Below are 13,517 nucleotides of genomic sequence, written 5' to 3' on the forward strand. Positions count from 1 at the left end.
CCACCCCATGATTTGGCAGTGGCTTGTTCTCCTATCTAAGGCATTTCCTATAGTGGCTGTCTCCAGGTTTAGGAAAATATTTGCTCCCTTTTCCCCTTGCTTCACTGTCCCTTTTTTGGTCTCCATAACCCTACTCACACCTTTGTAAATAGGCCCTTCATTAAACTCTCTTCTATTGCCCCTTCTGGAGGGGGATTCCTAAGTACTTTAATCCTACAGTATAATTTTCTTGCAGGTAATAATCATGCAGTGTCAAAGTGAACGCCTTCAGGACTCTGGAAACTCAAGTGCAATACCAATATTTATCTTGCTTTTTTGCAGTTTACTCTCTGTGGATTTTTTTTGCTTTACTTCATCCCTACAGCAACTGTGTGGGATTGTTATTATCAGCATTGTTTTAGTTGAAGAAATTGCAGCTCCATAAACAGAAGGCAACTTGCTTCAGGTCTCACTACAAGGGAGAGCAGAGCTGGGCCCAGCGTGGCTGAGCCCAGGTGCTTGTGAGCCCCTCATCCCCACCCCCCCCACCCCACCCCCCCACTTCGTTCTTTTTGCTCCATGAATTGCTCAACACCCCAGGCAGCAGGGAGCCATCATATTTGTCACCTAGAATTTATTTTTCGCCAGCCGGACTATGGTCTTCTCAAGTGTACCTACCCTAGCTTTAGCTTCTGGAAGGACATTATTGAAATGATTTTTCCCAGTGATTGATGGCCTTAAAATCCACGCCATGGATCTGGGAGCAGCAGGCTTTTCTTCTCATTGTTGCTGAGGCAGCACTGTAAAACATAATGTATGGCCACATCAGAGTGGATGTTTTCCAGGAAAAATGCCTGCTTCCACTTAAGTTTTATGGGGGTCTCCATTTACCATCTCATTTGGAGTATATGCATAGCTTTTCTGGTTGAGTCTTTCCCAGAGACACCCAACAGACAAAAAGCCACATCATCTCCTGTAGCAGATGAAGGGGGAGGAGGGCTTCTTTTTAAATAGGAAATGGCACACTTCTTTCTTTTGTTTAACTGTTGGTAAGCAGGAATTAGTATGAGTGTGCATACCTAGAAGTAATTTTATTCCTTTCCAGGAGTCATTTACAAACTTGGATTGGGATTTGAGACCTGGAAAAAAAGGGATCCTTTTCATTTTGAGAGAGAAAAATTCACTATGCAGCCTGTTTAGCTGTCTTTTGCAAATAATTTTCTGTGTCTTGGTTTCCTCATTTGAAACTTGAGATAATGACATCTATTTAAAAAGAAATTAGAAGGATTGTGTCAGATGATAGAAGTTAACACACACAACATTCATAAACTAACATATAACTTTGTGATCTTCTGGGTCACATGATTTGAAAATATTTTTGCAATTGAGTTTTGCATCTTTTATTCAAGTCACATGGATTTGCTCCCTTCAACACATTTTCATTTTTCCCCTGCAAATATACCATCAGAGAAAGTCGACATCTTCATTCAACCCGTGTACTTGAGAGGGGATGGTGAGCAGAACACACAGATTTATGAAAAGATCACTGGGGTCAGGGAGTTGAGTTTGCATCCTGGGTCTACTCTTACTGGATGTGTTACCAGAACTGTGTACATCATTTGCAGGATCCAGTGAAAATGCAAGGCACTCTGTTCAAAATTTATTATGATTTTCAGGACAACATCACCGGAGCATTAACCCAAGAACACACGGGCCCTCTCTGAGTATGGACCTTGTGGGATTGCACCAGTCATGTGCCTGTGAAGCCAGCCCTTGGGAGATGCATTTCACCCCTGAGGTTTGATTTTTCATCTTTAAAATGCCGGGAGAGCGCCTGCCTGGCAGGTTGTGTGAGAAGTGATGCTGAGGTGTCTAGCAGATATAGCACAGATCTTGGCACATACAGGGGCTCAGCACAAGAGCCCCTATTCCATCATGCACAGTCTTTAACAGCCTCATTTAGTATATGGATTTAAAGCCACATTCCTCCTCCTGTGGCTTATTTCTTGAATGAATCACTAGTGCAATGGGCAAAACTTTAGTGGAATGGAAAGCACCCTAGATCTAGCTGGAGAAGGGCTGGGGCTAACTGTTGTTACCAACTGTTGATTATCATCAATGATTATGATGAGTCCAAAATTAGCAGGAAAAAAAGAAACTCTTTGTAAAATGAGTTAAAATGCAGGTAAATTAAACAAACACAACCTCTTTGAGCACTAGATCCCCAACGAGCAATGTCAGGTCATTGATATCCGGGAAGCAACAGAGACTCACAGTCCAAGCACAGCCCACCACCTGTTTTTGTAAATAAAGTTTTATCAGGACTTCTACAGGAGCATTAATTTACATATTGCCTAAGTCTGCTTCCACACGACCATGCTAGAGTTGAGTAGTTGAGACCAAGGCCTTTTGGCTCCAAAGCCTGAAATATTTACAATCTGGATCCTTACAGTAAAAGTTTGCCAATCCTTGATGAATGCAGACTTTGTAGACTGTGTGTGGAAGGAGGTAGTGGGTGAGGGTGAAGGTGCTTTGTAAAGGGAATACTACCTCCTAGATACGAGGGTTGCTTCATCCTGGACCATGACCCACTGCAGAGGTAGCTCTGCTATGAGGCTCCTTGATGCTTGAAAAAATTAAGAAGTACCCAGAATGTAATGAAGTAATCAATCAGGCAACACTTTATTGGGTACCGCTTATGGGCAAAGCACCTTGGGGGAAAAAACAAAAGGAAAAAGAAAATTAAAGACAACTTATACTTACTTAAAGGTAAAGAAGTCCTCATTGTAGTCTCCCAAGCTATTGTGCAGTTTATATGTAGTCAAAATCTCAGCTGTGTGATTCTTGAGACAATTCCAGTGCTTTGGGACAGCTGTCAACCCCTGATGCCGGAACCCTTGGGTTCTGGGTGTGGGGGTAAAAGGACCCACATTCTCTTCCACTATGAAAGGTTCAATTTCCAAGTCAAACTTTTGGGAGCACATGTTTAAGATTGCTGCTCAGCTGCAGATGGACTAAATCCTTCATCAAGCCATTTAACGTGGGTTTTTCAGCCCCCCTCACATGCTTCTCTGTTGAGATCAGGGTGAATGTTCTGCAGTGCACACACAAAAGCCAAACTGTATGAGCATGCTGGTCTGCGGCTCTACTTGGCAGATTTCCATCATTGTTATGATGGGCACAGTGCCACGGAGCTATTCATGGCAGAGAGGCTGCAGCCGGGGCTTCTGCCCAAAGTGCATCAAGTTTCCCCACCTCCAACCCTTGGCCACCAGCTACTTCATCTACAAACCTGGCATCCTCAAGGGACCATCCGCTACCCTGCCAAGTGCAGGTAACAGGCTCCAGAGCAGCTCCTGTTGCTGGATGAGGCGCACCTTCTCTAAGTGGGGATTCTATTTCCTCCCAGGCACAAAGCCATGATCTGAAACCTCCTTTCATCCAAGATGAGGCAGTGCCCAGGGATGGTTAGCACTCTCTCCTGGGTCTCTGCCAATGCACACAAGTTGATTAAATTCAACAAGAGCAAGAAAAATAACTGAATTTGTAAAATGACTGACTTTCTTGTCTCAGTGATGGTAGTCTGTTTTACTCTAAAATAACAACCCTTCTCTTTAAGACTATGTGGACCTATGAGGCTATTAAAACCACCTTGTTATGTTCCTGATTATTGCAACACATCACCCACCTCTTAGCAAAAGGGACCAGATTCTCTGGATTCCACTCTCATCTCTGACAAACCTGGGTGATGATGACCCCTTCCTGCTCATCCTGTAAAGATGACATAAAAAGATGAGTTCATGTCTCTGAAGAGAACTCTAGAAGTGAAGCTCAGAGCCTGTTATCACCACCTTTTGTTCTCTACTTCCTCTGGACCTCTTACTCTAATTTTGCCCGTGAAATTGTGACAATCTAAGACATCTCACATCCAAAATCAGTGGTACAGTTTCCCTAGGGATATGTTCATTAAAACCAAACATGCACCCAAAATTGGGTTATGGTAGCGGGAAAGGAGTGTGCAGGACCAGTACTCATGTTTACTTGAAAATCACCACATTTTTTGTTCTTAGACCGCAGCAAGCATGTGCATTATCTAAATTATAGAACTAAAATCGGTGCCATGCTTTCTTCCCTTGTGATAATCAAGCTTCTATCTACCACCTCCAGGTGCTCCCCAGCCCCTCTCCCATGTGGATTCTGTGCAAATAGACTACTGGCTCCTCCCTAATTTCCCTCAATACACAGTTTTAATTGTTACAGCTTTAGAAAATATTGTTATATCTGCTTGTTTTAGTCAACCTCAATTTCTTACCAAATTAATTTAGGAAAATAAGGCAAATTACATCAAAACACTCAATAAATTGTGTTGAATGAATACATAAATGTCCATGAACATAGGATATAAAATAGAAAGAATAAACAGGTAATGCATTATTTTAAGACCATTAAAGTGTAATCATGAATAAAATTAGCTCCACATCTCATAGTATACAAAATAAATTCCAAATATATTAAAGAGTGAATTACAAAAATGAAACTATGAAACTATAGAAAACAAAATATTTTAAAACTTCCAAATAATTAAAATTATCAGCAGATTTCTAGAAACAATAGAAAAGTTACAAAGTTTTAAAGCTCAGTAGTTTATATTACATAAGACTTTATACATAGTTATGTTAAAATAATGAAAAATTAAAAGAAAATAGAAATAATTGGGCATAAAATATTTACAGCCAATATTACAAAGAGAAAATACTTGCATGTATTATAAAAACCAATATTCATTTCTTTATATACTAGAGAAGATATTTTTCCACTTGCAAACTGATTGTTTATGTTATTCACCAATTTTTCTACATTTGCCTTATTAATTTTTAGGAATTTTTAATATATTTTAATATACTAATATATTAAGTATACTGCCATATATTTTGTAAATAGGTTTTTCATTTTTTTCAATTGTTTTTTAAAATTACTTTCTGGCTCTTTTGGTAATATAAATCCATCAATTATTTTTTTTTACGATTTCTGCCATCCTTCAAGGGGCCTTCTCAACTCCATAATTACATAAATCCACCTGTGATTTATATTTTATCTTAATTTTGCCTTTAATTATTTAACATCTATATTGTTTTGTTTGATGTCAGGTGTGGAGAGAGATCTTGCTTGATTCTTTCCCTTATACTATTGTCCCAACACTACTTTGACAAATCCATCTTTGCCCCACTGATACGAAATTCCACTGCTAGCACACCCTAGATTTTATGCAGGCACACACATAAACCCAGATACACTCAACTAGTCTCATTTTTAGAATTTCTCTTCTGATCAGTTGTTCTGTCTGTTGATTCTGGTGCTGGCGCCAAATTGTTTGGATTGTTTGAAGCTTGGAAATAAATTTTAATACCCAACAGGGTAAGCCCTCCTTATCCTGGATGTTCTTGGATGCTTATTTTTCAGATGAACTTCAGGATCATTTATACTCTGTGTGCCCTAAATATTCCAAATCTTTATTTTCTCCAAATACTCCTTTAGAATTTTTAAGTGGGATTATGCTAAATCTATGGATTAATTTGGGGAGAATTAAAGAGACTTGGGCATAGTTTTATGCTGCTTGTTGAAATATAAATAGTTCCAACTTTCTGGAGTTCAGCTCCGCAAGGGGATCCAGAACTCTAAAAATATAAACACCCTGAGACACAGCAATTCCGATTTTCATCATCAATTCTAAGTAAATAATTAAAGACATGTTTAAATAGTGTCTATAGAGATCTTAATTGTAGTTCATAATGTGAAAATATTGGCAGAACATAAATGTCCATAGCAGGAGATTGGCTGAATAAACCATGGAGTATCCATATAACGAAATTCAGTAGAAATAAAGTAAATAACATGAACAGTGCATCCTGTGAAGTCCGTGCTCCTTGAAATCTCTCTCCAGGAAGTGACCCCAACCTACTTTTCCAGTGCATCTTACAGGAGCTGCTTTCAAGCCATCATACGTCTCTGTCAAACCAACTCGTCCTGTTTTCATTATATCTACCCTGCTGTGGCAGACGATAGGACTGTCCCTCCCTATTGGGCCCATCTCTGGGGGAGGATGATGTGCTCCACTGCACTGGTATCAGACTGGATCTGGTGGTGTGGCTTTGCCCAAGGAAATGAGAATGAACTTCTGAGCAGAAACTTTAAGAGCCATCCCATGTCTGTCCTCCTTCTTTCCCTCCTCCATGAGGCCAGCCTATCCCCAGTGCACAGGAGATCCTGAATGGCATTGTCAATTGAGCTGGACGGCTCCAGCAAGGGCCTTGAGAAGTTTCAAAGAGAGAAGATTCATTGAGGAATTTGCGTCTAGAAACATCAAATTTAATACTCACCCTCCTCCGTTCCCCACCCATCTTGTCCTACCTTCCCCACTGCTGATCCCACTCCCCTGACAAGCACGTCGAAGAACAGTTCTGCCCAGGAATCTGGGCAGGGCACGGGATGGGATAACTTTGCCCTCACTGATGAGCACTGTGTTGGCTGTCCTGGGAAGCTTTAGAACTGACCACAGGGACGTGTGCATGCTTCTTATCTCCTAGAGCATGTAATTTCACTGTTCGCATGACACTCTCAGCTGTATAAATACATGTCTCATCTCCACCGGAGTGTCAGCTTCTGAAGGGCAGGGTCCATGCGGCTCTTCCTCCCATCTTCCCGGTGCTTGCAGACTGCTCCACTAATCATGGGGTACTCAGTGCCCTTGCAGTCAAGCATGGGGTTACAGCATCATGTAACAGTTAATAGTACACTCTCCAGGCAGACTTCCTTAGAAGGAATCCCAGTTCTGCAAGCTGTGTGACCCTGAGCAATTTGCTTAACCTGTCTGAGCCTTTATTCATCTGTAAAATGGGCTGTAACAATAATACTTGACAGAGCCATTAAGCAGATTGAATGGGCTAATGTTTGTAATGCCCTTAGAACAGTGCCTGAACACTCTTAGTACTCTGCTAGTGTTTTTTAAATAAATGCTTCCTTCTTATAAAGGTTGATAATAATCTAGTTTTTCCTGGGTTGATGAGAGTTTATGCTTTCTAATACCTCATAAATAACAGAGAGCTAGAGAATTGTTTCTGATTAGATAGGATTAGATTACATTCATTCTGTAAAGTACAAAGGGCAGACTTGGGGCCAAGGCACCGAAGTCCATTCATTCATTTATTATTCAGCAGATATTTATCGCGAGCCACTGTACTGATCTCTGGGGTTACGACAATGGACAAAACTAACAAAAATTCCTACCTTCATGAAGACAACTTATATTGAGGGAGAGAGACAATGAACAAGATAAGTAAGGTAAAAATCCATACTGTGTTAGATGGGGATAGGTACTAATAAGAAAAATAAATTACAGAGAGGAGAAGAGGATTGCAAATTTAGATTAGGTGGCCAGCAATTGAAAGACCTGCTTAGGGAGGCAGATATTTACGGCAGATTGGACTCAACAACTTTTTGTATAGCTTGGACAGTCAATGATTCTAAAATGAAGTCTCCCCTCTTCTTAAGCCTCCTGACCCCTGGTGATGCAAAGCAAATGACTATGCTTCAACTTTCTGCACACCCAAGCTAAACATTTAACTTGGAAATTCTTATAAGCACATGGCTGCTGGGCCAGGCTACGCAAACAGAATGGGCCAAATCTAAGTTTGCTGAATTCGATTTTGAAAAGAAATCTTAATTAGAAGCCGTGATGACTGAAAGTTCCCTGCCCAAAGGACAGTTGACTAAACAATTCACAAGGAAATAAAAAAGAGAGCCTGAAGCAGAAGTTGCAGATTACTTCTCCTTCTGAACTCTCCACATGGAAATCCCAGGGTGTTCAGGAAGAGAGAATAATTACACAAGAAGACTCATGCCAGCAGGAACACAAGCCCCTACATTGTGCTTTCAGCTTCTAATACTAATATGAATAAAACTGCTGCTATGATTTGATAGCTTCTGGGTTTATTTATTGTTTCTTCTGCAGATCTCACTCAGATCCCAGTTTTAGAACCTTTGTCATGTGTCATTAAGACTAATTGCCTGTGAGAAAGGAGCCTGGCTTCGTTGCAAAGACTCAAAGGAAGAGTTTGCCCTGGCTGGGTCTGGCGTGGAGCTCTCTTTCCTGGGCTTTTGCTTTATCAATCCACATAGCTGGGTCCTGGCGGACAGTGCAGGGAGGAGGAACGGACTCTCTCTGGCTTTGGGTTGGTGAGGCTTGATGCTGTAGCTCCCCAAGCAAGAGGAGCCTCTGCACAACCAATGTCCTCACTGACGCCCCGTCCATCCAATACCTTCAGGCCATAGCACCCTCCGGGGTCCTGCGAGGGCCACATAATGCTAGAGCTGACCTCTTTGCTGTGCCTTCGTGCCAGGCTGAGGCATGATATTAGCAGCATCGGAGTTGAGGACAGTGGGCTTTTCTCTATAAGAGTGAGCAGAGCAGTTCTGCCAATTTGGCTGTGATGACACTCATTAAATTAAATTCACCTAAACCAGAACAGTGCCCCGATTTTCCCACATCAAGGGCCAAAAAGGAGTGCAGAAAATATCAAGCAATTGCAAAATTATATTTTGAGCATAAACTGCTTTGCTTTCAGGGTGTATAGAGCGTATAGACAAAAACAATATATTGGAGACATTGAAACAGGTCAGACCCGTGTAAGAGATTTGAGCTTTTTTTGTTTGGTCGGGTCTGCCATTGGACAAAAAAGTTCAAATTTTGCCTCATGTAGGAAAGGAACTCAAATTTTTTTTTAAAAAATTATCAATTCTTCTTCAAACCAGGAACTCTGTGTGAGATTCCAAACTGTCCCTAGTCAGCCAAGTAAAATAAAACCCCCAAAAGCACCTGCCAGGAGTTGTCAGCCTCCGTCCCCTGCACCCGTCTCCAGAGGCACTGCTGGGAAGACTTCCTGTGAAATAGTTAAGCAGCCAAAAACCAGCAGTAACCCCAGTGTGTCCTGGTCACCCACAAGAGTTTTGTAAAAATGGCACATTTGTGATAAAGGATTGAAATGCTACGTGAAATTAAAAAAAAAAAAATTACCTACATCTGTGAATGTTTTGTTGTGCGTCCTTTCAGACACCTCTATATGGGGATGTATTCTCATTCACAAATGCATATGGATCATTTAAAAAGGTACAGCCGTGCATGGCTGCTCTGTAACTTACACATTTGATTGAATGACAGGTCATGAACCTCTTGCCACAATGATTCATATCACTTTCCATTCAAAGGTGCTTATATACCATTATTTATTTCTTGAATTCCATTTAGGAAGATATTTAGCCTCTTGTTAATTTTTGACCATTAAAACTAGGTCTGTGACATCCAGCATTTCACACATGCATTTCACATTTTTGTGTTTCTGCTTAGGGAAAATCCTTTGAAGTAGGGTTCTTAGATCTTAGGTATATGCATTTGGTATTTTCATGCATAATGCCAAACTACCCCACAACAGCTGCAATGATTTAAACTCCCACAACTAGTACAGAATAATGCCTATTTCCCCATACCCTTTCTAAACTTGGATTTTTTTTTTAATGTTTGCAAATCTAAAAGTCAAAAAATACCTTTGAACAAAACCTCTTAAATATTTATCTTTTAAAAATTATTTCTATTTGTTTGATTAATACAGATCCTGAGTATCATTTCAAGATTTTGACTATGTGTATGTCTTTCTTTGTGAGTTGCTTTCATATTGTTTGCCCATTTTTCTGCAGACAAATAATGTTCCAATTGTCTTGTTAATAGCATTTTGAATATTAAAAAGGGAATCCCTATTGTCATATGTTTGGGAAGCATAACCTGAAAAAAATATTTTCTTTTAATCTTATTTGTGGTATTTAAAAAATTTACGTAGTAAATTTATCAGTCTTTTCCTTTATGGTTCTTGGTTTTAATAACATGAAAAGGCCTTCCCTGTCCTAAAGTTATAAAAATATTTACTATGTTTCTTTCTAGTAATTTGATTTTTTTTTTTTTTCTGATTCTCTGCTATGCACTATTCTCGTTTTACATATTTTTTCTGTCTGGGTACTCATCTATTCAATTATCACCCATATACTAATGGCTCCAATGCTATATTAGCATCTCCTCTGAAATCCAAGCCCTCAAATATCCCACAGACACTAAAACATTCACTTCATCCCTTTAGGTTGTTGTCAGAGCAAAGCACACACATACACATACACACATGTGCAATCACATTTATGTGTATGTGCACACATTCACACACACACACAAAGAACAATGGTAGATAAGTAATATAATATTGTCAGCAGGTCTTTGGGCCCCATCCACATTGCAGAGAATTCTGACAACTACAGTAACTTTATTCATAATTGGTCTGTGGATTGCAATGTCCATGAGGTCTCCTGTTCAATTTCACCCCCTCCAAAGCCAACTCCATGTCTTGAATCTTACCCAAGTCCAGCTGGTTGGAAAGAAGTAATGGAACACAAAGTGAGCCGTCCTCATCTGTTTCCGGGTCCTTCCTCCTCAATCATGGGGAAGGAAGAGCTGGACAGAGCACACTTACAAGCAGAACACCAGCGAGCAAGTCACAATTTGCGTCTCAAATTCTCAGCTACGGGAATCTTACTTCTTTTTCTAGGGGAAGTGTAAGGAATATCAGTGGTCTCTGCTCCAGCCACCCTGGCCTGAGACTGGAAGGAGGAAACTTGAAAGCAGCTCTTCTCCCTAAATGCCAGACAAACAAATGAAAGGCAAATGCCAATTAATAAGGTGTTTATAAACTAAAGAAGAATGACAGAAAGATGTCTAAGAATATGGATATTTTAGAAAAACCAAGTCAAAAATAAATCATTATGATGGAGTGTCAACTTACATAATAGCAGTAGTTTCAGAACCCGCTTGACACATGAGATTTCAATTCTGTCAGTATTCTCATCTTTTATTAATTCATCTAAATCCAATGAAATAAAATATTATTTGATTTTACAATTATTATTTTATTTTTTAAGTGTATGAAGATCAGAGAAAAATTAGTCCCAGCAGAACTAACATGCATAGGGTTTGTAAACATGATGCAGTTTAGAAAAAGAAATTTCTGGGTACACTCCATAGAGAAAGTTTTTAACCTAGAATGAACACCCATTGGACAAGACAATCATTTGAGTGTTAGATTGTGAAGAAATAGATCAAAACAAAATATCTATCAAAATATTGATAATATAGCATCAATAATTGTGCCCCAAAGAGAAGTCATAATGACAGAGGGAATAAGGATGGCTGTATGAAACGAGGGTCCCAGCAGACCTCATGCTTGAGAGAATGTGAACATCTTAAGGAAGTTATCAATTTATCTGAAAGCTAGGGAGATGCTTAAAAGAAAGTGCTGCTGTTTGAATAACCGTGTACCTATTATATAATTGTCTATTATGTATGTACCTATCATATCATTGAAGCAAAACAAAATAAAACAAATATTTACACAACTTCTGCCCCCTTCCATACATCCATATATCATATAAACGAGCCCCTATATGTGACAGTGAGGAATTACCTGCATTGAAGGAAGGGAGGGTTAGGGAATAAAATAAACCAGAAACGAGGACCACAGGTGCTGGCAGACTGGAGGATCCTGGCTGAATCCAGGAGATAACAAGCTGCCACCTATGGCAGTGTTTGAACACTCCTGCTTTCATGGGTGGGTAAGAAAGATTCATTTAAACATGTCTGAATGGATCAGACAAGAGCCTTGGGTAGCTGATATGGAAGAAAACCACTGTCTCTACCCCACCTCCCCCAGGTGGCCTCTGAGGATCCTCTGTGGAACCCTAGAGCTGTGGCAAACTGAGTAAACCCCATAGATTATAGGCAAGGAGCTTCTCTCTTTCCCTCCCTTTCCTTTCCCCATTCACTAGACACTCTTGCTCAATAATTCAGTCTCACTGGATTATTCCTTTTTACCAAACTTGCCCTATTCATCCTACCCCAATGTGTTTAGTTATTCAAACTTGTGCTTGACATCATCCTGTTTTTACCTCTGTCAAAATCTTTCCCTCCTTTCCAAGCCACCCAAGTCAAGAAATTCCCAGGGGATGTCTCCTTGATCACCACTGGTCTCAGCCCTAGCACTTGGTTTGTTCTCTCCTAAGACTCCCAATATATTCTCTCTTCATTATTTCTATCCTGGGTTTACCCTCTTCCTGAAGATTTCCTGAGGACAGAAACTTGTCTTCTGTGTCTTTATACTCTGCAGCAGCTCCTCCCAGTATAAGAGAACCAATAAATATTCAGTGATTTATCTTGATGGATGTCTCAGTCATTAGCAGCTCTACAGGAGAAGCAAAGCCAAGAGTGTTTGACAGCTTCTCAGCAGCCTCAGTGATATTTTTGGTGGAAGAGGTGGGAGGTTTGGGTTAGAAAGAGCACAGTGAAATGCAGTTTCAGGTGTGTGGGAACCCATTCTCACATTCTTCAATTTGCCACCACCCCTGAGCAACTCTCCAAGTTTCCAAAGTCTCTGGATCCCTACTTGATCTGCCCAGGAGATTTAGTTTGGACTTGGTGTGTGATGTGTGCCAGAATTCTAGAGCCACTGAATTGACAGCATCAGGTCTGGGGTGGCCCCCTATTTTCTAGGATTGCCAAGTGTCCTATGGAGTCAGCATCTAGCAGACTTCCAGATTTCTTTTTGGAAACCATGAAATGAAGATGACTGCTCAGGTTCATAGGTGAAGGTCATGCAGATGTCTCTGCCCACATTTAAGAGGCAGGAGAAGAAAAATTAGTAATAAGGCAAAACATAGTATATCCTCACTGAAGATACCAAACTACAGAAGGAAAGCTTTCCATAAGCAAGAACAATTCAGACCTCAGAAGTCTCCTTGGGAAAGTCAGAGCTGACGTCAGAGGTGCTCCCTCCGTCTGGACTCTCAGAGCCGGCAGGGGGCAGGTGGTAACCTTCTCGGGGAGCTGGGGGGCGGGGCACAGAGGCACTTTCCGCAGGTGCAGGCTCCCTTGGCTTATGCCACTGTCTTCTAGTGGCCAACAACTGAGTTCTAAGTGGACAGTTTTGCACTCCCAATTCTTTGCTGGTTGCTGGAGCTTACATTTGACTATGCAAATGCTGTCCCCTAGTGGGTATTTATAGTAACACACTGTGAAATTTCTCAAACCTCACAGCTTTGTCTCTGGAAGGAGTCTTAGAATTCTGCCCAGAGCTCTCAACTCATAGCCGAGGGAACTGAGGCCCAGCTAAGAAAAAGTGATTGTTACAAGTTCACACACTAAGTGACAAATTTAGGACTGATCCTCAAAAATCTCAATTCTTACCCTATTATTTGTAACATCTTGGGTGACACGGGAATCAATGAAAATATTCTTCTGAGAAAACTACACATTTCTTAGGAGACAAACACTCTAGGAAAGGCAACTGTTCCTAGTTTTGCTATACCTCAGAACTAGGTCTTTGGATTTGATTTATTTTTTGTTTGTTTTTATGTTTGGATATGAAAACTTTAAGGTATAAATTCCATGAGTGGAT

The 13,517-nt window shown here is 40.5% G+C and overlaps 1 long non-coding RNA gene across 1 annotated transcript; it reads right to left on the reverse strand.

Annotated features, from left to right (window-relative positions):
• Window positions 1–3,384: 3,384 nt before the first annotated feature.
• LOC119533283 lies at window positions 3,385–10,778 on the reverse strand. Its single transcript, XR_005216617.1, has 3 exons — window positions 10,430–10,778; window positions 3,668–3,750; window positions 3,385–3,468 (listed from the first exon to the last, which is right to left on the reverse strand). It is a non-coding gene; the product is annotated as an uncharacterized LOC119533283 (long non-coding RNA).
• Between the last annotated feature and the right edge of the window lie 2,739 nt (window positions 10,779–13,517).

The sequence above is a fragment of the Choloepus didactylus genome, chromosome 4 (genome assembly GCF_015220235.1).
Source record: "Choloepus didactylus isolate mChoDid1 chromosome 4, mChoDid1.pri, whole genome shotgun sequence".
NCBI lineage: Eukaryota > Metazoa > Chordata > Mammalia > Pilosa > Megalonychidae > Choloepus > Choloepus didactylus.